General features: G+C 40.0%; 1 long non-coding RNA gene across 3 annotated transcripts in view; it reads left to right on the forward strand.

The window, feature by feature from the left end:
- The window catches only part of LOC130559875 (uncharacterized), a 74,254-nt gene that overhangs the window by 3,004 nt on the left and 47,840 nt on the right, over nucleotides 1-23,410 (forward strand). The gene's annotated exons all lie outside the window — the stretch shown is intronic.

Raw genomic sequence — 23,410 nt, forward strand, 5'->3', positions numbered from 1 at the left:
CTTTGGAAAACGTGGCCATAGTTAATGTAAAGCAGTTTAATTAGACTAAATTGATCAGAATCAAGAGGCCCGCTAAAAGCATACACCGTCACAATGAGGTAACCTGCACAGAATGCACAAAACTGACACCTAGGTGTGAAAGCGCTCCATTATTACAGAATTGAAGTAAATCACATTTTTAAGGGATAGCTTTTTGTTGACAGATATAGTTTGCTTTTCGTTTTATGTTATAAGCCCCAATTCAACTCAATTGTTCTAAATACACAATTACAGCGCTTCATACAGTATCCTGTGTATGTTTTTATTTATTGTAGGGATGTAACAATATTATCGATATCGTGTTATCGCAGTAGCAAAATTGTGTAAATATTATTGTGGTCACATGACTGTATGAAACGAAAGGTGTTCCGAGCCTAACATAGAGAATGTTAGAAAAGATAATAGATGTTACCTTTTGCAAGTGCGATTTTTAGGTCATTTAAACCATCTCATACTATAACTCATACCTCCAGGCCAGGTTCCTGCCAGGTGAAGAAGGGTGGGCGGGCAGGTATCCTGGGAACCAGAAAAAAATTAAGAAACCATTTAAACATTTTTTTTTCTGATAAGATAAAAATGTGTTTTGGTAAAATTATCACTTTTGTTTATTTCTATGAACATCTGACAACATTTCCCTCAAAATTCATATAAAAAATAAAAACAAGTCCATATTTAGTTTTAAAAAACACAAAACTAATGTTTGTAGGCCTACATGTATTAGAAAAAGTAAAAAAGATGATTTATGAAATAACCCTGCTTTTTTTTAAATGAGTTTATTATCATGCTCTCAGTCTTTCATATTGTTGTTGGGTGACTTTCAACAAACACTGCAATATATGACTTCAATACATGCAGGATTTAAATGATTTATGATGTTATAAATATCTAAAACAGACATTCATTACAGAAGACTGCAAGATTAAAACAAAAATAATTATTGTTGATTATTGCCCTTTATAAAGTAATTGTGTGCGTTTGATTTTATTGATATTTTACGCATTAATAAAGTGGTTATGTAAAATAAATAGAAGCCTATAAAGAAAGCGGGCTAAGAACATTCCCATCACTGAACGCTCACTGAATTCTGTTTCATTTCGCAAAAAACTCCCGTTTTAATGAATGAATCTGATTACACGGCACAGTGAACTTTACATCATATCTGCTGTTGTATATGAGGTCCGTGAGCACACAGTGCGCCTAAACTAAACCCGTTTGCACAGTGTTTCGCTACCACCTTCACTATGAATTGGGGTGTTTGAGATGGAGGGAGACAGATTTATTTGTAAAGCTGGATCTTTCAGTCATTCCTGACGGTCGATAGGTTAAAATCTAGCCTAAATGTTGCAAGCAAATAATAGCTGTTTGTTAATGTTACCGCTCGCGTGACGCGTCCTTCTCCTTCACAAAATAAGACAGCAAAAACTCCCGTTATAATAAATGAATCTGATTTTACTGCACAATTCATTTTACATGCTGTTTATAATAAACTCAAAGCAAGAGTGCAGTGCGCCTAAAATTCCGTTATTTTGCTTCCAAAATAATCTCTGTTACAAACTAAAGCCGCTCTGTGAGTGAAGAGTGAAGTTGCTTTCAACCAATAGAAAATACTGCAATTTTTGGTGTTGTTTTTTATTCTCATTGGGTGGGCAAGACAGACGTTTAGGTGGGCTCAGCCCACCCCTGCCCATGCCTGGAGCTGGCCCTGCATACCTCTAAGCAACAGTTATGATTAGAGGATAAAGAAAAAGAGGATTATGGCACGTTTCCAAGTCATCATTTGTCATTTTAAAAATTGCGATAAATATTGAACCGTGGACATTATACCGAGGTATTATCGTACAGTGTGATTTTGATATTGTAACATCCCTAATGAATTGGGTAGTCTACTAATGTCATTCTCATGTAATTTTGTTTTATTTTACAGTATAACTGGAGTGAAAACATCATACAGAATATTTATAAAAACTTATAAATGTCATAAACGACATTACATACTGTATGTTTTACATATATGCAGGGCCGTAAGTTAACTTTTTTTGCACATAGCACCGGTGCTACAGAGGTTTAAAGGCCAATCAGTTGTAGCACAAGCATACGTCTATTATCATCTTAAAAAAACACACAAGTGCAGAGCAACACATAAATAGATAGGTAACTGAAAATGGTCATTAACGTTACACAAATGGATAAATTAGGGCCAAATTATTTTTTCCTTTTTAAAGGGGTCATATGACACGGCTTAAACGAATATTATGGTTTGTTTTAGATGTAATGCAATATGTATACACTATTTAAGGTTAAAAAAACGCTGTATTTTCCACATACCGTGCATGTTTGTATCTCCTCTTTGCCCCCCCTCTCTGAAATGCGCAGATTTTTTACAAAGCTCATGGCACTGAAAAGCGAGGTGTGCTGTGATTGGCCAGTTAACCAGTGCGTAGTGATTGGTGGAATACTGCAAGCATGTGAAGGAAATGTAACGCCTCTTACCATATTCGGAACATCAGGTTCCCGAGCAATTGTACTGACAGGTGATAAAATGTCATCGGTACTTTCCTTATCAATTCGAGCCCGAATCTGATCAGGAAAATGAAGATGATCGAGGCGATACATCAACTTTGCCAACGCGACTTGAGTAGGATGTAAAGGATTGGTAAGGTTTTTAAAATATATATTATGTTAAATAGTTAAAAACTATAGCTAACTGTTTTACCTTTAATATAAGACGTTCTAAAGATTTGCCGTTAGTGATCCACCAGTGTTACGCCATGTCTCGTCGCGTCTCAACAAAGACAATAAACCCCATTATAAACACGACATTTGTTGCCTCTAGTTGGAACACAATTACTAATTATTAGGACTTATGTTGTCTTTTTTCACATTGCGCGCGTGTCTGCATTTGCAGATCACACAAAGAAACAACATGCGCTACAAACACACGACAAACTCAACTCGCGTTAGTCCGTAACAAAGTCTTTTACAATGAAAATATACTTACAGGGTGCAAATCTGAAGCGCCAGACTGTCCTTGCGAAGTTGTAATGCTTGGAATTGCCCCACTTTTTAACAAAAGCTTTCGTGCACAGCCGGCCTTGATCATCGGTTCATGAAGCAATTATCTGTGAAATGCGCCGCACACACTTGAATATTCAGATTGTACTGTTCTGGAACAGTGTTGTAAATAAAATGTAACCATTCGTTATTAGTTGTCTCAAGGGCAAACAAAGAGGCTTTCTTTCCATATGACTCCTTTAATTTTTCTGAGTTCTGTATTTTCAATGCTTTACTATACAGTAGTATACATTTGTCCATAAATATGTCTATGCCCAAAGCTATTCACAGTCATTCTGTCAGGGAGGGACAAGGAGAGAACCCAAGCGCAGGCAGCTTGACATGAAACACTGATTTATTAATACAAAAACGTAAAATAAAAACCCACGAGGGGGTAAAACAACAAGGACAGAGGGAATAACACTATAGACAAAACAGGAACGTAAACTAGACTAATACAACACTAGACTAATACAAAACTACACTGACTAAACTAGACAAACCTTACAGGACACAGCGCAGGAACAGGACATGAAGTCTTAAAGGTACAGTGCGGGATGTTTTGTATGATCTATTAACAGAAATGCAATATAACATACAAAACTGTGTCTTTAGATGTGTATAAAAACATTACATAATGAAAAGTTATGTTTTTATTACCTTAGAATAAACCAGTTGTATCTACATAGGGAGCAGGCCTATCTACATGGAATTTGTTATGTTGCGCAGCCATGTTTTGTACAGTAAGCTCTAACGGACAAACAGCTCTACAGAGCGCGTTTCGTACATGTTGGTCTTCGTGTGTGTTTTTAGACGCAGCTTGCGTCATCACTGAGTTGAAGAAGCACAAAGTAGTAAGTCGTAGTACGGAGAGGAGGAGGAGTAGTCGTCGTCTAGCTGAAGCAATTGATTGTTCTGTCTTAGACGTTTTGATAAAATGGAGGACCATGCGTATTGTGCACAAGAGCCGACAGAGCGTGAATCTCCGTCGTCAAAGAAGCACAAACGTGATGCTGCCAGACGAATTAGAGACAAACGGCGGCAGAAATCCAGGATAAACATCGGTGTATCTATTACCAGATGGAAGGCACTGTTGAAAGACAAATGTTTTCAAGGCGACGCCGAAGTTGCCTGTTTTCTGCTAGACCGGTAAGATAATTCAACATTTTCTATGTTTCCACATTTTCAATGTTTACCAAACACCTGTTTTGTTGAAACGGTAACGTTAGCATTTTATACAAATGGCCATAACCTCCGAATAATAATGTTTTTCCGTCCCTGCGGTATGTACTCCGGTTGTTCCTGACTTTACAAAGGGGGAGACAAACGTCTACTAACTTACACCTAACTGCCTATGTGACTGTCAGATCAAACGCTTTGAACAGCGTTGCTATTTACGATTAGCTAACTTTAGTTACTTCACTACTCTCAGCGTGTACTAGATAGCACGCAAGAAATATATCTAATTATAGAATCGTAACAGTAACCTTCGCAATAGAATACATGTTAAATGATTAATTACGTTAATATATTGCCTTACTTGCTTGTATCACTGCTATCCGCTGTCTCAGTAGATGACATCTTTTTTTACTGTTGCGGCCACCGTCGTAATTCGAAAGGGAGGGGTGGGCAAATGACTCAGAGATTCGTTGCAAAACTATAATACAAAGCTAGTGGCCGCTGATTTTCAAGAACTGCGCCTTTAACAGACAGGGTACAAAACGAACTCGCACAGGACAGAAACCACAAGGGCATTATAAAGGGAACCGAATCAAGAGTGGAACAGGTGCAGGGCATGAACTAATTAACAATCAATAATGAGGAAACGAGAGGGCGGGACATAGACGAGACCCGAGAGAGAGCGTGGTATGCCATAGCAAGCAATACCACGTCTCTCCCACACCAAACGCGTGGGTCTGTCATGATTCTGCCACAAGACTCAGAAACTATGACCAGAAAAGGCAGAATCATAACACATTCATGCTCTCCATAAAAAAAAAACATGACTTGGGTTGCTAGCACCCACCCACCACACTTAAAAAAAACTGTAATTTTACAGTTTTATAGAATTTTTGAGATGCAATAAAAAATGTCAAATTACATATCAGGTGTAAAATAACATAAAAAATATATAATTTTACGTTTTTGTCTAGTGTCCCAGTTGCCGGAATTCTTCCGGTTTACGTATTTTACAGTACATTCTTAAGTTAAACTACAGCAACACTTGTAATATACAATGTGACCTTTATACAGACATTTATAAAACTGGTTCGCAATCCTTTTCGTTCTTCTCCGTGTAAACTGTAATAAAGTACTTGTGTATTTTACTCTCAAGAATCAAGTATCTTTACTTACTAGTGTTTTTACTTTGGAAAATTCTTACTTCCATACATTATAAATCATAGCATATATCATACTTTTTACTCAACTACATTTGAAAAAGTACATGTCAATTTTTACATGAAAAAAGTACTGTAAAATTCACAGTAAAAGTAAGATAGTAGATTTTGAATGCACTTAAGTATTAAAGATAAAAAACACATAAAAAAATGAGTGAAGTCAAATTTTCCCAAAGTAAAAACACTCTAAGATACTTATAGATAAGTATACTTGAGTAAAAAGGTTAATATTTCCCCGGCCCATGTTACAGATGCTGTCATTTTATCTTCCCTTTGTGGTTAGGTGGTTTTTGTTTGGGAGTCAATATCTAACAATTAACATAATGATTTGAAAGCATTGCATACCTCCATTTCATTTCAACTGTGCTGGCTATACGAAGGTTGTTTCTACAGATACCTGAGGTTCTTCATTCACGTAAGGTTTTAGAATACATACTTAACATTATCATTAGATTGATTCAACTGTTTTTAGTAATATGTATGTTGAATCGAGTAAGTTTATGCCAATGGTTACAATACCATGTGTATTTAAGGTGTCAATTGGTGTATGAAAATAGAATTTGTTTACACGCACTGTACAGAATGCTGTTTACAGCGACATGTAAGGGATAACGTGTATCCAGCTGGTTGTACAAAATAAACACAGACAGTGCATTGTAGTATCACCTTGAAGCGGTCTATTTTGAAATAACAACCAGCTGGATTTAGATTATCCGGTTTATAATTGGACACACAATATTGATGGGATATTTCTCTGCCAGTTAGGTGTAGTGTTTATGTTTGCATGAGAAATGAGACAGCGGGGTGATAAACATGAGATGAGACCTGCAGTACACAAATGAGCGGTCTGTTATCTAGTAATACTGTAGCTGACCAATCAGAATCAAGTATTCCAGAGAGCTGTGTAATATCGCAGTTTATGCCGTGGTGTTTATGCAGAAATACAAATAGTGTTACAGGAATTGATTTGTGATTTTAAAGTTATAATCTTTAGAAAGACCTTAAGATGTAAATCTGCCTCAGAGTTTTCTATGTCTATGCTTTAAAAATTCTGGGTTGTTACAACAAGAATCAGCTTATAAAAGAAACCAGTTTTCATGTGTTTAAATGCATATCAATAAACCAGCTACGCAGAAAACCACGTTTACATGGAAATGTAAGACTTATTAAGTTACTCGCGTGCAGTGATGGCAAAATCGATGGTCCGTCTAGTTATTAAAAATGAAGCGGGAAATCGTTCTCTTCTCCTGTACACAGTATATGCGCAAATGCAACAATTTATTTTCTACATCTACAACTGCATGATTTGAGAGCGGAATTATTTTACTGTTAATTCCGTTAGAGAGATTTACTCTGACGCTGTCAGACATGCGCATTGCGCACATAAACAAAACTGAGAGAAAACCGATAAAGACGTTTACATGCAATGCGAAATTGGGGTAATGGGCCAAAAACTTCCTCTGCCGAGCGGTTTTGCATATGCCGTTTATGACCTTTCCCTGATAAAAGAAAACCGTTTTACGCATTTACATGACCTTACATATAATCAGCTTGTTAATCGAAGTAAGACTGTGCATGTAAACGCACTCAATGCGCTTGGTTCTGTCCGTACCCAACCATGGGATGGAAACAACCCAGGAATTTTAAGAATGCACCTTTAAACTTGACTAAATTGAATTGTGTCATATTAACACATTTTGGATAAAACTTCAAACCACTATACATTAAAAGTAAGCTTTATGTTTCTAATCTGTGGTCTGCCAATTTAAATCGTCTGTGGTTTCTAGTTGTATGTACTGTACTGTACTGTACTGTATGTGCAGTTGTTGTAATATGGATATTATATTTATAAATACTTTTCCTTTGAAACAAATTGGATAGATCGCTTTTCACCAATTTTACTGTTGCTATAGTCATAAAGCATGCATTGAGCTTGATTTGTGATAGAATGACGCATCTAGTGCGGCACACTCAAAACAAATGTGCAGTGTGATGCGTCATTGGTTGCATTTGATGTAGACAGGGTGTTAAAGGCACAGAATGGTCGAATCTGCGTTTAAGTCATTAAGTGAAATTAAGGTAATAGCGGTACAGGTGTGGATCAGTATTTAGGTGACAGATTTTGTAAAGCTAGACGGAAGCTGGTTATGATTAGCTGCATTATCTTTCGGTTGTCACGTGACACCAGTGATCATCGCATGTCAATGCAGCAGAGTAAATATTATTAAATGTGTATACAGTATGTCGTTCAGGTGGTTGGATGCTGGTGGCAGTTGAAATTGTAGCTTAAAAGACTTTCTGAACATGCTTGTTTTCTGTACTTTTCAATGTGTCAGCATTGTTCTCCTTATGTGATTTGATCTGATTGACTCTACGTCTTTAGTCGTACTTGATTTTCAAAATGACTGAATGATCAGGTTGTTTAGTAAGATTTTTACTTGTTTCATGTCATGGCATAACACATTATATCTCCATCATAATTAAGTTGTACTTGCTAGCCTCAGCTGTGTACCAGACCCTCTTAGAAATACGAAACATTGTCGCAGCACAAGAAAGAGGCAGAATTTATTTGCGCGAATGTGAGGCCGCGTGCACATTGTCACTCATCGAGGTCGCCTTCTGCCGACACTGGAAATTGTGCTTACGGGGGCTTTGTCTTGTAGGTCAAATTATCCTCCAATTCATCCAGTACCGGCTGAACTCCATCTCCACTGGATGGGATCAGGCCGGGCGGCGCATCCTTCGCATTAAGCCATCTCACTTACGTAAGACAAACCCGCATGAACTCAGTCGCCGGCTCCCCTGCCTCCAATATCCCTATAACATAGCATGAATATTGATGGCAGATTGTGCATTCGAGAGACTCTTTTTTGCTCCTATATCCACGAGAAGCCGGGGAATCATGTTTCTCCGCAGCTGATTAGAAAGCTCATGCATAGGAAATTACGCGTCCGGCGCCTCTCCTTCTCCTCCATCTGCCCGCAGCGCAGGTGAAAACAATTTACACGTTGGCGGCCTAATGGATACATTCATGGGGAGCGGTGAGAAAAGGGAAGAGAAGGAGCGGCGAGAGAGAACGAGCGGACGTAATGGGCCAGGCCATCGCAGGCCAGCGGCCTCGGTTAGACGGGCACCGCAGATAGTGGTGTATCGGATAACATCTAATTGTCGGGTCGCGGGCTAACGAGTGTGGTCGCGCCCTGTCGGCGCTAGCTTTTGGCCCGCACTAAAGACACTGGTAAACAATTCGTCGGCACGCGCTTGAAACGCGCCCGTAATGTGTAGATTCAGCAGGTAATGAGCTGCTTCCAAAATCGATACCCTCCTCCGAGCGCTCCGGTCACAGGGCGCGTTGAGCGGGGTCCGACGTCGCGCCCCCTCCCTCCGTGACCTCTCTTGTCACGGTAAGGATGGCGCACTGTCTGAAGAGGACCATCCTCGTATTGCAGAAGGCGCCCGAGTGTCAGAACTTTCATTCGCGGGCGAGCAAATGAACAGGCAGCCAGCGCATGCTAATGAGGCGCAGGCTATTTTCCACCTTTTTTATCTGCACATTATGCTCTTGACTCTGGAGAAGGTGGGAATTAGGTTGGACCTTAGTGTCAGGCTGCCTGATGGCTGCGCTCAGAAAAACTGGTAATTGAAGCCGATGGCTGCTACGGAGGAGGTCTGAATTTGGAAATAAACAGTTTCAAGCATCGCACGTCATTTCTGGAGAGATGGCAGGGGAATGGAAATGAGCTGTCTGGATTTAATGTGCTCGCACAGCAGGGAGAGAGGGGGGCGTCTTTGTGGATGACAATTCCACTCATTAGGACTTCAATGCAGCCGTAAATGACAGGGAGCCTGGGACGCTCGATCCAAAGAGGGCAATTAGGGGACGTCCTCCAAACTGTACATTTGGACGCAATGCCAAAAAAAATCTTTACGTTGTTGTTGTTGTTTGACTTTGTGAGATACATCTAATGGAGGTGAAATGGAGGGTGAGATGTGGCCTCCCACTGAGATCTCTTTTTTTAATCGCCGCTAGAACTTTGTTTATCGTTATTGCTTGTTTATTAGCATAATGGGAAGTGGACCAATTATTTCTCCTCTCATTGGCAAAGTGACTCATTTGCGTTTGTTTCTCGGCTCATTTTCTGTCAGGTCGTCTTCATGTGTTTCTCCCTGAGTGAATATGTCTGTTTGTCTGTTTGTGAGTGTCGGCCTGGTTTTTTTATTATTCCAGCATGAGACCGTTCTTTTCGTTTCGTCGTGTTCATCTTATCGTTACATAACATTGCACAGATTTTGCACCTTCATAATAAGGCTAGAGTTAACCTGAAACTAGAGTTAGCCGTTACATCGGTCTCTCAGTTTCTCTTTTAGTTTTCGCCGGAAATTTACCGCCGTTACTGTAATAATAAACACTGCAAACTTTCTCGCTTTTCAAATCCCACTCTCTCTATCGCTCTCCTGAAAGCCAGTCTTGTGTTCTTTTCAAATTCGAGTTGCACGAGTCGACTGAGCGCGCTCCGATTATTCCGCCGTTATTGTCTTCAGTCCAGGACCCGTCCATCAATCCCCAAATTGACTCGGGCCTGCTAATCTCTGTTGCTTTTTAATGCGACGCGCCGGAGCTGCGACCCGGGCCCGATTGTAATCCGGCCGCAAAACCTTGATGTGCTGGAAGAGACTGCAGGGGTTTCTCAGATGCTGGAGCCTTCATGCTCATGAATAAAACAGGGGCTTACCAGTTCTCCTCAGCACACAGGCCGAGCGATCTGTTTTTATGGTGCTTGGTTTGAACAATATCCCTCCCCATTCCAGCAGAGAGAGGAGGATTTTGTGCCGTCTTGTTCCGGAGCTGTAATTTTATATAATCAGTGTGTATTCGGGGATCGTTTTTTTTGTAAATGGAGATAAAGCACCACTTTCCATTCGCTTGCCCTTAAAACACAGACGTTGTAGGTAGGAAACAAACTGTGTATGAGACACCCTGTATGTTCGGTTTTTCTCTATAAATATTGTGCTTTATACCAAAACGTTATACAGTACATTCTATATGAATGACTCAGTGATGTAGGGGGAACCACATATTGTTTGATTTTCTGCCTTGTAACCAGGTAAGGTTTCAAGAAAAAAAATCGTAAAACCGAAAAGCTCTCAAAACTAGCACACCGTACGGCTTCCAGACTTGCTTTCCTCTTCAGTGAAGTGTTGGAGCACAATTAGTCATGAGTGGCATGACGTTCCTCACGAGTCCTGTTTGCAGACTCATTACCAGACCCGGCTGGTGTCTCGGAGGCTGAGAGGAAGTCAAACAAAGCGGCACTCATATTCCTCCAGTGCGCCGTGGCGTTGAACAGGCCCTGGCCTAGTGGTGGTGCCGAGGAATGAAGGGCTGTGAAAACAGACCCTCACGCTGCCTTACACTGGCTCGCATCTCACACTGGATGGGTTTCAGTGCTCAGGCTTGTTTGGATTTTTCTACATTGTACATGTCCATATGCAAGCACAGGCCTAAAGTATCACTACGTTGTGTGTCAGTTAGAGTCAGCTTCAAACGTGTGAGTAGTTTGGTTTTGTGGTCACGTCACTAAAGCTTTCCATCAATTTCATACAGAACCTGGCGAGTTTTTCATGGTCTCTTATATGTTTGTCTGTATCCTTATCTATTATCCATTCTTAGCTATACTCACATTTCATACTTTGAACGAAGGAGTCATTTATGTGAGGTTTTTTTGTATGCAATCCAGAATAAATCAAAGCCAACTTGCTATCCATGCCGTCTTCTTTCTCATATCAATGAATTGGCCTGTATGTCACCGCTCTGCTTGACTGAGGATACCGCAGCGAAATGAAAGCGGTGAGGTCTTTCTTCCGTAGGTTCTGCAGGAAGGGCTGCAGCGTGTCCACAGGTCTGCGAGGAGCCAGTCATCCATGTGGGCGATTTTTCTTAGCTGGGAAAGTTCAAGGCTGTGTCAGCGACTACGTAAGACGCTGTATTTTCAACCCTAAAGTATTGTCAGAGAAAGTTCAACAGAGAGGGTCGGGTTAATTGCGTGCGCTTGGAAATGTTCATAGTAGCCATAGAGCAGATCAAAAGTGTCAGATAGGTTGTGGTTGTGTATATTTAGTCGAAAAAAGAAAAGGACAATTGCATTGATGATCTTGAGACGAGAACGCTTCCTCCCCGCCCGCGCAAGTCCCATGACTTCTCATTAACCAATCATATTGATGAACGCAATCCATCAGTTGTTTTTTTATTTATTTAGTATCCGCGACATAATGAGCGATTATGTAATGCTCGGCGGCTGCGATTGCGGTCCTGCATTTGAAAGGCTTCAGTTCTTAGTAAATTAGAGACTGATTAGTGCATAGCAAATCCACTTAATTCTAAATATGTTAATTAGCAGTCTATGCACTCATACTAGTGGTTAAAAGCACTAGTAACCTCATGCGAGCTTCAAATTCGCTACTCTCGAAATTGCTTGCGGTGGCTTTCTTTGAAAGGCTATATTTAATTAAACGGCATGTACTGTAGCCAGTCGGCGGGCTAATGGAAGTTACATTCTATGTAACGGATACGGCGAAGAATCACTTAACTAACGCTAATGGATATGATTTAACGTTAGCGCTTTGCTCGCTGGTTCGTTCAAAGCGTTAAAAATCTGGTTTAAAGCAAGTCTTCAGTTGATAAAGGGAGGCTGCAGATGTGCCAAGGACACTGTGGAAAATTTGCGATGTAAAAACATGCTGTACATTTCGCAATTCTTCTTCATAAAACAGCTTTTTGTGCGCAGGGAAACGGTTGACGACCACTCCATCTCGCGTTTCTTCACCTCAACCGACAGCTTTTCAGATCCACAGAGGACTGCGCCTGTGTGCGGGCCGCGGAAGCGTATGAAAGGACGTCAATTTTTTGTTACGCTGTTTGAAAATGACATTGAATTTCACTGATATTTAATATGCGTCTTGGTCAAATGCACTTGTGAGAAAAACTAGTTTGCCAAATACAAAGTGCATTAAGAGTGTGCGTGTAGATACAAATGGAAGAAATCTCTGTTGTCCATCAGCACCTCACGTATCACAACAGAGCCATCTAGTGTTACCATTCCTGAACATTTCCAGCTCTTCAGTTATTTATAGATGTCACTCCAGAAATCAAAGCTGCATGGTGCTTTTTTAGGATCACTGCAGATACTTTCTGATTATGGCACTAATTTTACACAAAAAAATACTATATACATATATAGTCACTATGGTACCGTATACATTATATATAAGCTACAAATTGTGTATCATGCAATGTTTCATCACACACAACACACAACAGGAATCCCATTCATATTGTCATTGAGAGGATTCGAGGTTTGCTGTTTGTTAATCATTAAATGTTTGCAGTCATTACAGCCCTCACCACCTGTTCAGATATTATTTGTACAGACTGTGGTATTCTGGCACTGACAAAGCAAACCGTTTCAAAACTTGGTTAAGGGTGCCCCCATCTGGCGACAACGATGTTCTGACGCTGCATTCACATAGACATTTCACTGTGTGATCTGTTTATTAAATCAGCTGATGCTCTTCTTTTTGATCAATAACAAATATTTCAGTAGCGATAATATTAGTAATGCAATATCAAATCTGGTGGCTACATTTTGTAAGCTTGACTTACATTGCTCATAATACTGCTATTTTTATCGCTCTCTCTTTATTTGGCATGGTTAGTAGAATTAAAGAAATATACAGAGAGCAACAGTTGTTTTAAGTAGGCTTTGTTTTAAGGAAAGCTCATTCAGTGGAAGGCCGGCTCCTGAGCCATTTTCTTTGAGCACGGGGCTATTTTCTTCATCAGTATGGAAGTCTATTAGGTGAGGTGAAATCACACTGATGGACACTGAGCGGCAGGAATCAGCTGCTCAATAAAGCCTTCTAATTGCTTAGCAACAGTGTTCCAGACCTCTCATTTGAGATCAAGAGTTTACCGGACTGAAGACTTCGCTTTGGATAAATAGAGCTTGCGCCATTAGAAAAGACAGGGGAAATGGGCTATATCTGCATGCTTAGCCCCCCTCCGTCTCTCTCTCTCTCTCCGAACAACCCTCCATCCCCGCACCTCGCCGGCGATGATTGTGTTACCTTTCAACCGGCTGATGTATTCAGTTCACTAGATTATTCTCTGTCATCTCAGTTAATTGAATTCTGTCCATCACATTTGGATGATTTTGCATTTGCATAAAGGTTAGAGTGGTGAAGAGTGTCAAACTTCAATTTAGACAATGTCAGTCAAATAAATAAACCACTGGATCTGCCCAGGCGGGGTATTTATGGACTCTGACAGGAATTGGAATATCACCGCCTGCATTCTGGTGGATGGGGACACTCATATGCATGTAAATATAAATAGGAAAATGACCGGAGGGGTCTGTAAAACACGGTCCGGGTTCGTGCGGGTGGGGAGGGAGGGATTGCCATTAGTGTAGTCATCTGCTCCCGCCGGCTCCTTTAAGAGAACGAATGGACACTGTGGTGGCACTCGAGTGTTTTAATGTAGCAAACCATAAAGAAGCGTTCGGGGGTCAAGACACACTACCTGAATCATCAGCCGTGTTTTTAAGTGCGCCACGCTCCCATAGCTTACTTTTTTTAAGGGAGGAAAACAATGCGTCTTATATATTTCAGAGCGGAGCAGATCGGCCTTCATGATGCATTACTCGATATCCAATTAGCTTTGACAAGGCTAATTCATTTGTGTATCTTCGGTGGCAATTTTCATATTAGCCCCCTTTACAGAAAAACATTCATTCGATTTGGCGTGCGCTATCTGCAAGGCTACGAAGCCTCGGGCGCTAGCAGCAGAGCTGGAATAAGTATGTGTCAGTTAGTCAATAAAGGGAAGCCGGAGATGGAGGGACGATTAGAGCTCTTATCTCCTTTCATCGCTTTTGAATGCTGGCTGAATTGAAGGTCAATATCTTGCGATTCTCCAAAGCTGAGCAGGTGTCTGGAGAGCATGAATTCACTCGGTTATGGCGCATCACTGCGCCTCCTGGAGTAGCCAGAGCTCGCTAGAAAAAAAGCACGAAGAACGGCCGATCCCGAGTCGGAAAAAAAACGAAACGCTATGCTATTTTTCTCCATGTCTGTTTCAGGCTCATCGTGCCATCGAGTTCCAGTCAAATCCTCTGGCGCAAGTTAAGATGATGCATTCTGTGCTCTTTTAAGGACTGAGAACTGAGAGAAAAGCCAGGTGAGAGACGGCGAGCTGGCAACGCTCTCTCAGAACCGTGATGGGGAAGAATTTGCAGGCTGTGGGTGAATTAAAGCCTGCTAATGCAAAGGCTCCGGGCACAAAAGCGATGGCATTCCGTTCTCAATGGACCATCTGTTTGGAAACATTTTCAAGGCCGCGCGTTATTGATTACATGGCTTTTCTTCGAGCGAACACACGCCATGACAACGCGCAAGGAAGGCTGTGGAATTTGAGGTATATTCAGCCGCGGATGTTTTTGCCGTTGAAATGTAAGCGCGGCCAGTGTCACAATGGGCAGTAGATGAGATGGACGAAGGCAAATATTCCCGGTGCAGAGGACCACTTTCGGACTGTTTGTGCAAGAGCTTAGAGGCCTGTTTGAAATGGGAAAGCCACACAACCCACCGGATCAGCCCGGGGACACTTGAGTGGTGGCACAAGTGTGTTTGTGTGTTGTTAGTGTGGTTCGGGTTTGCCTCGAGGGCCTTGTTCCCCCCTGAGTGTCCTCTCGTCTACAAGATGCTCCTCTTAGATGCTGCAGTGGATAGGCATTTGCTTTTATCACGCAAGAATAACAGACAAACATTGGATAAATACATAAGTAATCACTATTTATGTCATATTTTTGTGCAGCTTCTATTATTCGTCTTACAATTTTATTATAATTTAAAGGAATAGTTCACCTTCAAAATGAACCTTTTGTCATTATTTACACGCCCTCTTGACATTTCAAACCTGTATGACTTTATTTTGAAAAATGTTGGTCGTCTTTGACTTGCATTGGTTTTGTGTCCATACAATAGAAGTCAATGGTGACAAATTATCTTCACACAGTTTAAAAAACCAAGGAAATGATGACAGAATTTTCATTTTGTAGGTGAACTATTCCTTTCATTTAAAAAAAATAGATTCTTTTCAAATACAAATTACTTCCTATTACGGCACATCAATATATAAATTCCACACCAAATCTCTGTAGCTGCCATCATAGCTTATTTACAACACAGTTTAATTCACTCATTTAAAGGGTCACTGAACACATCCATGTGTTGATGTCATTTCCAATAAAACAGGAAGTGTTGGGCGGGGCATTTTCAGCAGCCTCTCCCCTTTTTAAAGTAGCCAATAGCGTTTAGTTTACCTCACAGCCTGGAATCTGATGAGAAGCGCACAATGAGGTCATAAAAACCATTGATCCATATTGGTGAAAGTGAGAGACTAAGATTTAAATGCTTATATTTTCTAAATGTGAATTGTTGTCAATGTTGTGGTGGCGCACATTAGTTTATACATGTCCTCAATAAGGAACTATTTTGATTTCATGGGAACTAATTGTTTGCTAAACTCAAACGACAACAAGTTTTCATTCGGCTCATGTTTCTTTAACTAAGCCCATTGTTTAAACTTCTTATATTCTACATAAAAGTTCTTTTTCAGAATCTAAACTCACAAAACACACTGGACCTTTCAACACTTCTCACATAATTCTGGGGAAATAGGTCAGTACAAAAGTCAAAGAAAAGTTTGGTGCTTTGGAAAGTGAATGTTTTGCTTTGACAGCAACAAATAAACAACCGTGCAACCCAAATTTAGAGTAGCTCGAATGTTTTCTCTCGAATGTGTTTATATTCGTTTGTTTCCATCTTGACCTCCCATATAAAGCATGTATGCATTTTTTTTCTTTTTTGCATCTTAAGAGAACAATTTGGGTTACAATCATGTGACATCATGTATTGTGCCGCAAACAAAATGGCGGCCTCAGAGTGAACAAAAGTTTTTGGGAAACCGTTGATTTTTTCTTTTTCTCTTTGATTTGGTCGTTTTGTCTTTCTTCGCAGATTTCTTTTCAGTTTTTGCTGTATTTACTTTTACCTTTTTGTGTACAGAGAAAGGGCTTTACGTGTGAAGGTCATTCATAAATGCATTTTATCCATTCTAAAATAGGTTCCCTATTCTATACAGATTCCCCACTACAAAAACAACTACAGAGCAGACGCACCTCAATCACTTAGACATTTCCGTTTAGGAGAAATAAAATGCAAAATGCTCTTTTACTCGAGTACAATCTCAGCCTATACATAAGCACACACACACACAAAACACCAGCATCTGCTTTACGGTTTATAGCCCACAACATATGTCCCTTGTTCTGTGACAAAGCTGCCAGCATCTCTCCCGCTGTTCCTCTCCCCAGTCCAAACACACATCTTTAGATACCTGTCAGCGTTTATTATGTTGTCCTCTGTCGTGCCGCAGATAAGGCCAGTTAAAGTTTAATGAAATTCAGGCCGGTTGCGCAGACCCGCCTTTCATAATTTGTCACAGCCTGCGTGCTGGAGACCCGGCGCTCGGTAAACACGCCGCTTACATTACCAGCCATTAGAGTCGAAGCGTTGTGCTTCTGTACGCTGGGCTGACAACACAACTCCCCGCTGCTGCTAGGGGCTCCTGCGCTTCTCTGTTGCCCTGCATGTGAGAGCTGTGCTGTTAGGAACATTGTAGATCTGTTTACTCAATAGCAGTTGGAAATGATCTTGTGTTTTTCTCAAACATGAGATTTTGAGAGGTCAGGAAGATGCCATCAAATATTTTGGAATAAATGATTGACTTTTGCAACAAGCTAAATTCTGTCATGTGACATATTAATTGAGCATTAAAAATAGCGTAGAAATAGTAAAATACAAATTTGACCTCTTCACGGCTGTCTTTGTATTGTCGGTTGCTTACCTAATAAATAAGAACAGTACAAAAAATATAAAAAAATAAGCCAGTCAGGATTTATGATTAAGACAAAAGTACAACAAATACACTTTAATTAAAGCATACGTGTATATAAAGCATTATAAAAGTAGTTTTGATGTATTAATTACGCTGTGTAATGCACCTTATGAATAATTGTAACTACAGTTAATACATTATAACACTTGTCAATTCATTGTTACACTTTGCATTTTTAATTTGGTTATAATTCTTTACAACAAAATTTCATGTATTAAAACTCACATTATGAACAATTATATTGCATCGTACCCTTTAATAACCCTTTATAAGGCATTATACATAAAGGCTTTCAGTAAAGTGTGACCGTTTGTTGTATTAAGCTAATGATGTAATGCTTACTGTGCACTGTACTGGGTAAACTAGGATGCATGCGTGCAGATCGTGTGTGTTTGTGCACAATCAATAGGCCTTATTGACGATAAGGTCACGCTCAAGTGAGAAAACGGACAGTGAATGTTGCTCAGATGGCCTTGCTGAGTGGTTATCTCCAGAGAATATTAAGCTGGAGGGAAAATGACTGGTCTGTTTTAGTAAAGTGCTGAGGTCACAGGCACCGTGAGGTCTTCTTATCCCTGAGTACTGGAACCTCTGTCAACATGACAGCTGCTTGCTCTGATGGCCGGCCTGACCGTGGACCTCTTTATCTTCACTTGTTTCCACAGCTGTATTACAGTCAGCAAGCACTGAACAGAAGGCAAAGATGGAGAAATCGTTCTTTCCTTTTGCGACTAGTCAGTAATTATGCTGTATTAGTATCAGTTTATTTTCTTGTTTTTGGATCAATTTGAATAGTTCCACAGTCCTCTGCATATAAGAAGAGTTGTGTTAAAACAACACATTTTGTGTTCAGTGAACTGAACACATCTCTGCGTTATTTTCAGGACAGCACATTTTGTAATTCATTTATCACAACTTGAGTTGTCCCTTTAATTTATTTAACACAAAATGTGTCAAGATAACTGTTAAATAGCATAATAATTATTATATATATATATATATTATTTAAAACAAATATCTATATGATGTAAGAATCATAAAATGTTTCCAAATTGTATTAATTTGTCTTTCTAGCTATTGTTATTCTTTTATTATAAATAATATGTTTTATTTCTCACCCACTTCCGACCGAAAAGAACATATTTTGCAACCAAATATTTTTTTTCATTGTATGGACACATAAGAAGACATTTGTCAAAATATCCTCTTTTGTGTTTCCGCAGAACAAAGAGTCATATACAGATAGGGTAAATAAATGATGACATAAATGTTATTTTTGGGTGAACTATCCCTTGTTTCTGTTTGAGTTTTTTTTCAGCATTGCTTTGTTGGTAGAAGAAACACTCCTTACCCACAAGCCGGACGTACATGCGCAACTATAAATAAATAAAAAAGAATAAAACCAATTTGACAACAAGCCCCGATGGAACCACAAGGATAAACAAACAACATTAAGAAGTCACTCCTCGCCACCGTCCAAAAACATCCAAATACAGACTCAAAGCTTAGAGAGAAAACAGTCTTTCTCTCTCACACAAGGGACAGAGCCACACACATCCGGCCACACACCCACGAGCGAGCGGCACGGCGGGCTGTAATCAGTGGCTCTATGACAGTGGGGGGAGGCCGGCTGGTGGGGGAGACAGAGGGACAGGAGTGATAACAGATTGAGCGACTCCGATAAACTCTCCTTTAATGGCTCTGCTGTCCCTCTCGCCTCTTTTTTTCTCCAGCACCTATTTAGTGGAGTCTTTCACTGCTGCAGGGATTAGGCGACCGGATAAGGGCAAGTAAACATGGGCTGCTTCTCTGAGCAAGCAATAGAGAGACAGAGATAGAGAGAGAGAGAGGAAGAAAGAGAAGGGAGGAGAGCGAGGGAAAGTGAGAACGCTAGAAAGAACGAGGTTTGCTGAGAGGGAATGCGGCAAGTGGATTTTTTAGTGGATAAAATCGGCCACGTGACTCGGCGGAAATGGAAGTTCGAGATTTCTGACGTACGTTGCTAATATCCTCTGCGCACATCACACGTTTCGTTTTATTATGAGTACGGCGTGCGTTTTAGGAAACGTCCCCCCCGCCAGATAATGTGCTCAATTCCCAGTGGTGTCGAAAGAACTTAATTCTGTGTGTTTAGCGCCGGCCCAGGACACGCAAACCCAAACGCACACAAACACGCATGCAGACAGCAATGCAAACATGGATTACTGTGATGTCTTAATCACAATGTGACAGACAGACAGGTCGCGCTGTCTTCGGAAAATCATTTTAAGTAGCGGCGGGATACGGTGCGGACACCTTTGAGGAGGTGAGATGGAGATAGCAAACAGAATACATAGTTTGGTAATTAAAGACCACGCAATTATCCATATTGCGTTTTTAAGTCATAACAGTAAACTAAAAGGAGTTTGTTTATTGACCGACCTAAATCACGATGCTTGATTATGGAATTGCCGGGAATACATTTTGAAGACTCGGAATGGTTAAACTGGAAACTGCTTTGAACTGGGAAAACTAGCAATCATGATCTCTATTTATTAAGCTTTTAATCATCCACCTGCCTAATTGCATAATCAAATCACTAACCTCTCTAAAAGATGTGACTGCAGCTCTAAATGCACCCCTTTCCAAGAGTGCATGTAAATAAAAGACTTTGTTTCTTCAGTTGAATACAAACAAAAAATTACCCCAAATTTGCTTTCCTTACAAAATCTCTTATGTCCAAATTGACTATTAATCATTTCTAATGGTTCGATTTTTGCAAAACCAAGTGACATACGAAAAGGGTGACTTACGGAATAATAATGATTTATGATTTACAAAAAAATCACAAAATATGGAGATACATGGTTTCAGAAGGACAGCGACGATATATTAAAATGCTGTCGTGTTATCTTATATGGGGGTCAAATGGGGGCGAAAGTCTAAAAAGCACAAGCATCCATCATTAAAGTAATTCAAATGACTCCAGCCAGTTAATAAATGTGAAACGATATGTTTGTTAGAGAAAATTGTTAACTTTGTGCTTATTTAGTAAAACATTTAATGTAAACAAACAGACCCAAGCCATACGTTCAAATATGAGTAGTTGTCATATGCATGTTTCTTCGCAGGACACACAAAAAACAGTGAGATGTGTATGTTGTGCGAGACATACAATTTAAATTGAGCCCTATTGGTATTACATTATCATTACTGTGTTTACTTTTCATTATATTATATTTTAATTACAATTTTATTGTATTTATTATTATCATTGTAAGAAAGAAGGATCATTCTTATAACAATGAAAGCACATTATATATTACATTATTGTGTAGCATAGGGCCACATTTATTTGACCAAATGTGTAATTCAACCCAGTCTCAATGCAGTTCGTGGTATAGGCACGACATTTGGAATCTATTGATTCATGGACACGAATTTCCCCCTTTTTTCGTGTCACTCAGCACGCATTTTTATACACATGCCGCATGTGTATGTACTAGGGCTGTCAACGTTAACGCATGCGATTCATTTTTTCAGATTAACGCGTTAAAAATATTTAATGCAATTAACGCAGCATCTGCTTCTTTTGTCATACTTTGTCTAACGTTACATTATATAATAACGCTCTTATTCAAGTACAGGCATTTAAACCACTTAAGAGCGAGTTCAGTGATGATAGACAGCTTCTAGCTGTTGGACGCGGCAAAACGCTATGCGAGTTCCAGTCTGGTGTATACAGTCACGGGCTAAAGGCTGCGTCAGTGAATCTCTGTCAGAATCTGTCACACAGCGCACCAGTATTAAGTTCTCTTTCGTGCTTGAATGAATAACACCACACAAGATTATGCCAGAAAGCCAGTTTTGTGTAGCATTTTCGTTAGCACAGACTTCAACGTGTTAAATCAAATCTTAAATGAATGCAAGGAGTTGTGGAAATGGGGACATCTACTGCTGTGACTCCTGTCACCATGTTAATCAAAGAACAAAAGAAAAGAGGAATTCAATGTGTTTTGTAGCATTAATGAGAATTCTTCTGTATTTAATTTACAATTTAGCATTAAAGACTGTAAAGTGTTTGAGAACTTCATTCAATTTCTGTATATTTCCTACCTGTTAGACAAGATCGCTCCCAATTATACTGTTGAATGGCTATAATTAATGTAAAAAAAAATCAATTTAATAGAGACATCAGTTGCAGTAGGCTACTAATATCAGAGCGTTGTGATTAATCGATTGACAGCACTATGTACATTTATATATATATAACCTGATATCAAAAGAAGTCGTACATATTGTAGGTGGTGGCTAACCAACACCTTACCTCACCCCAAACCCTAAAATCACAGCCGCGAAGGCTAATTTAGCTAAAAACACGAGTTTCACAAGGTGGCAATGCAATGATAAATGGCTACTCAAACCCCGCCCTAAACTTAACGTCGCAGGGGCAAAGTCAAATCATTACAAAACATACTAATGAGATCGTAGGAAATAGGAATTCACACGAATGAGCCACCTATATTTATTATTCATATGAAAGATACTGCGTATTAAAATACATTCGATTGAAAGTCGTGCTGGGTGACATGAAAAAGGTCGTGCTGACTGACATGAATTAATAGCTTCCCCTGAGACTGTTATGTAATTTCACTAACAAAGTGAAATCAATGAGGGCAGAAATAATCATGTACTAGTGCCTGAGCTAATACATGCTTTATATTTAACTAATAGTTCATATGGTCTTTTATCTGTAATCATTTGCCAAGTGACTTCACATGTTAATAACATTAATAGGTCAATACTGTAACCTCTCAAGGCGAAATGTGAAACAAGTGCTGAATTATTTACTGTATTATCTGTATTAATAATCACGGTTATTGCGATTCTCATAATATGCAATATCCTAATGCCTAAGAGAAAGGTTTAAAAAAAATGCCCTTACTGATGACTGCATTGTCCTTCTTCATATGATATTCAGGATTGGCATAGGTCTGAAGACAGCGCGGCGTCAAGCCGCAATCAGCCCTCTTCAGATGAGCCTGATTGTGGTCAGCCGCCACGAGGACGGCCTTAAACAAACACCTTGTGCGCCGGCATTGTTGGCCTGCGCGTTTCAGCACGAGGCTGGGCCACCGCAGCCAAGTGTTTCAATTCCTGAAGAGCTTCCAGAAGAAATTAGTATGTAATGACCGCACTCCGCAAGAAGAAAGGCCCATTATGGCTCTCGCCGACTGTACTTGGCTTTCATTTGCAAGCTAAATGGATGCGCGCGAAGGTGAGAGTTCACTAGCCATTCAAGTATTTGGCTTTAACAGGCTCCAGCACTCTTGCTTTAATTCAAGCAGAAGGACAAGTATGAATAATCGCTCTAGATAAGATTCATCAAAACACGGCTCCGGCGCCCAAGGTTTTTTTTTTGTTAACCCCAGAGTCTCTGGCTCATCACTTCCAAATAGAGCGGTGACAAAATACACTTTTAATTTCTCATTCGCTTGCCATTTGCGGTTTCAGTCGGAATTTATAACGTTTTTGATGTAACAGTCTTCCAGCTGAAATTAACATTTTTGATTTATATACCACGGTGCAATAGGCCATCAAAATGCAGGCACTAAGTAAAAGGAGCTACGTGCTGGTTTACAAATACACGAGTGTTGTACACAAGAAGATGAGGAGCCCCCCACCCACCGACAAATGCCCAACACCCCCCGCAGCATATAGAGCTCTCATAAATGATGTGTGTGTGGCCAATTTGTAGAGAACGACTGTGTACGAGATGTCTCTTTGTTAGCCCATAATAAGCGAGGACTGAATGTTTTATTTAGATACATGAGGGTGCACAGCCAAAAGCGCTAATTCGAGGCCCCGAGGGTGTTCATTTCACGTAATGTATGCACGGGCTAATTTATAACACTGTGACTAATTT

Source organism: Triplophysa rosa, linkage group LG10 (genome assembly GCF_024868665.1).
Source record: "Triplophysa rosa linkage group LG10, Trosa_1v2, whole genome shotgun sequence".
In the NCBI taxonomy this organism is placed as follows: domain Eukaryota; kingdom Metazoa; phylum Chordata; class Actinopteri; order Cypriniformes; family Nemacheilidae; genus Triplophysa; species Triplophysa rosa.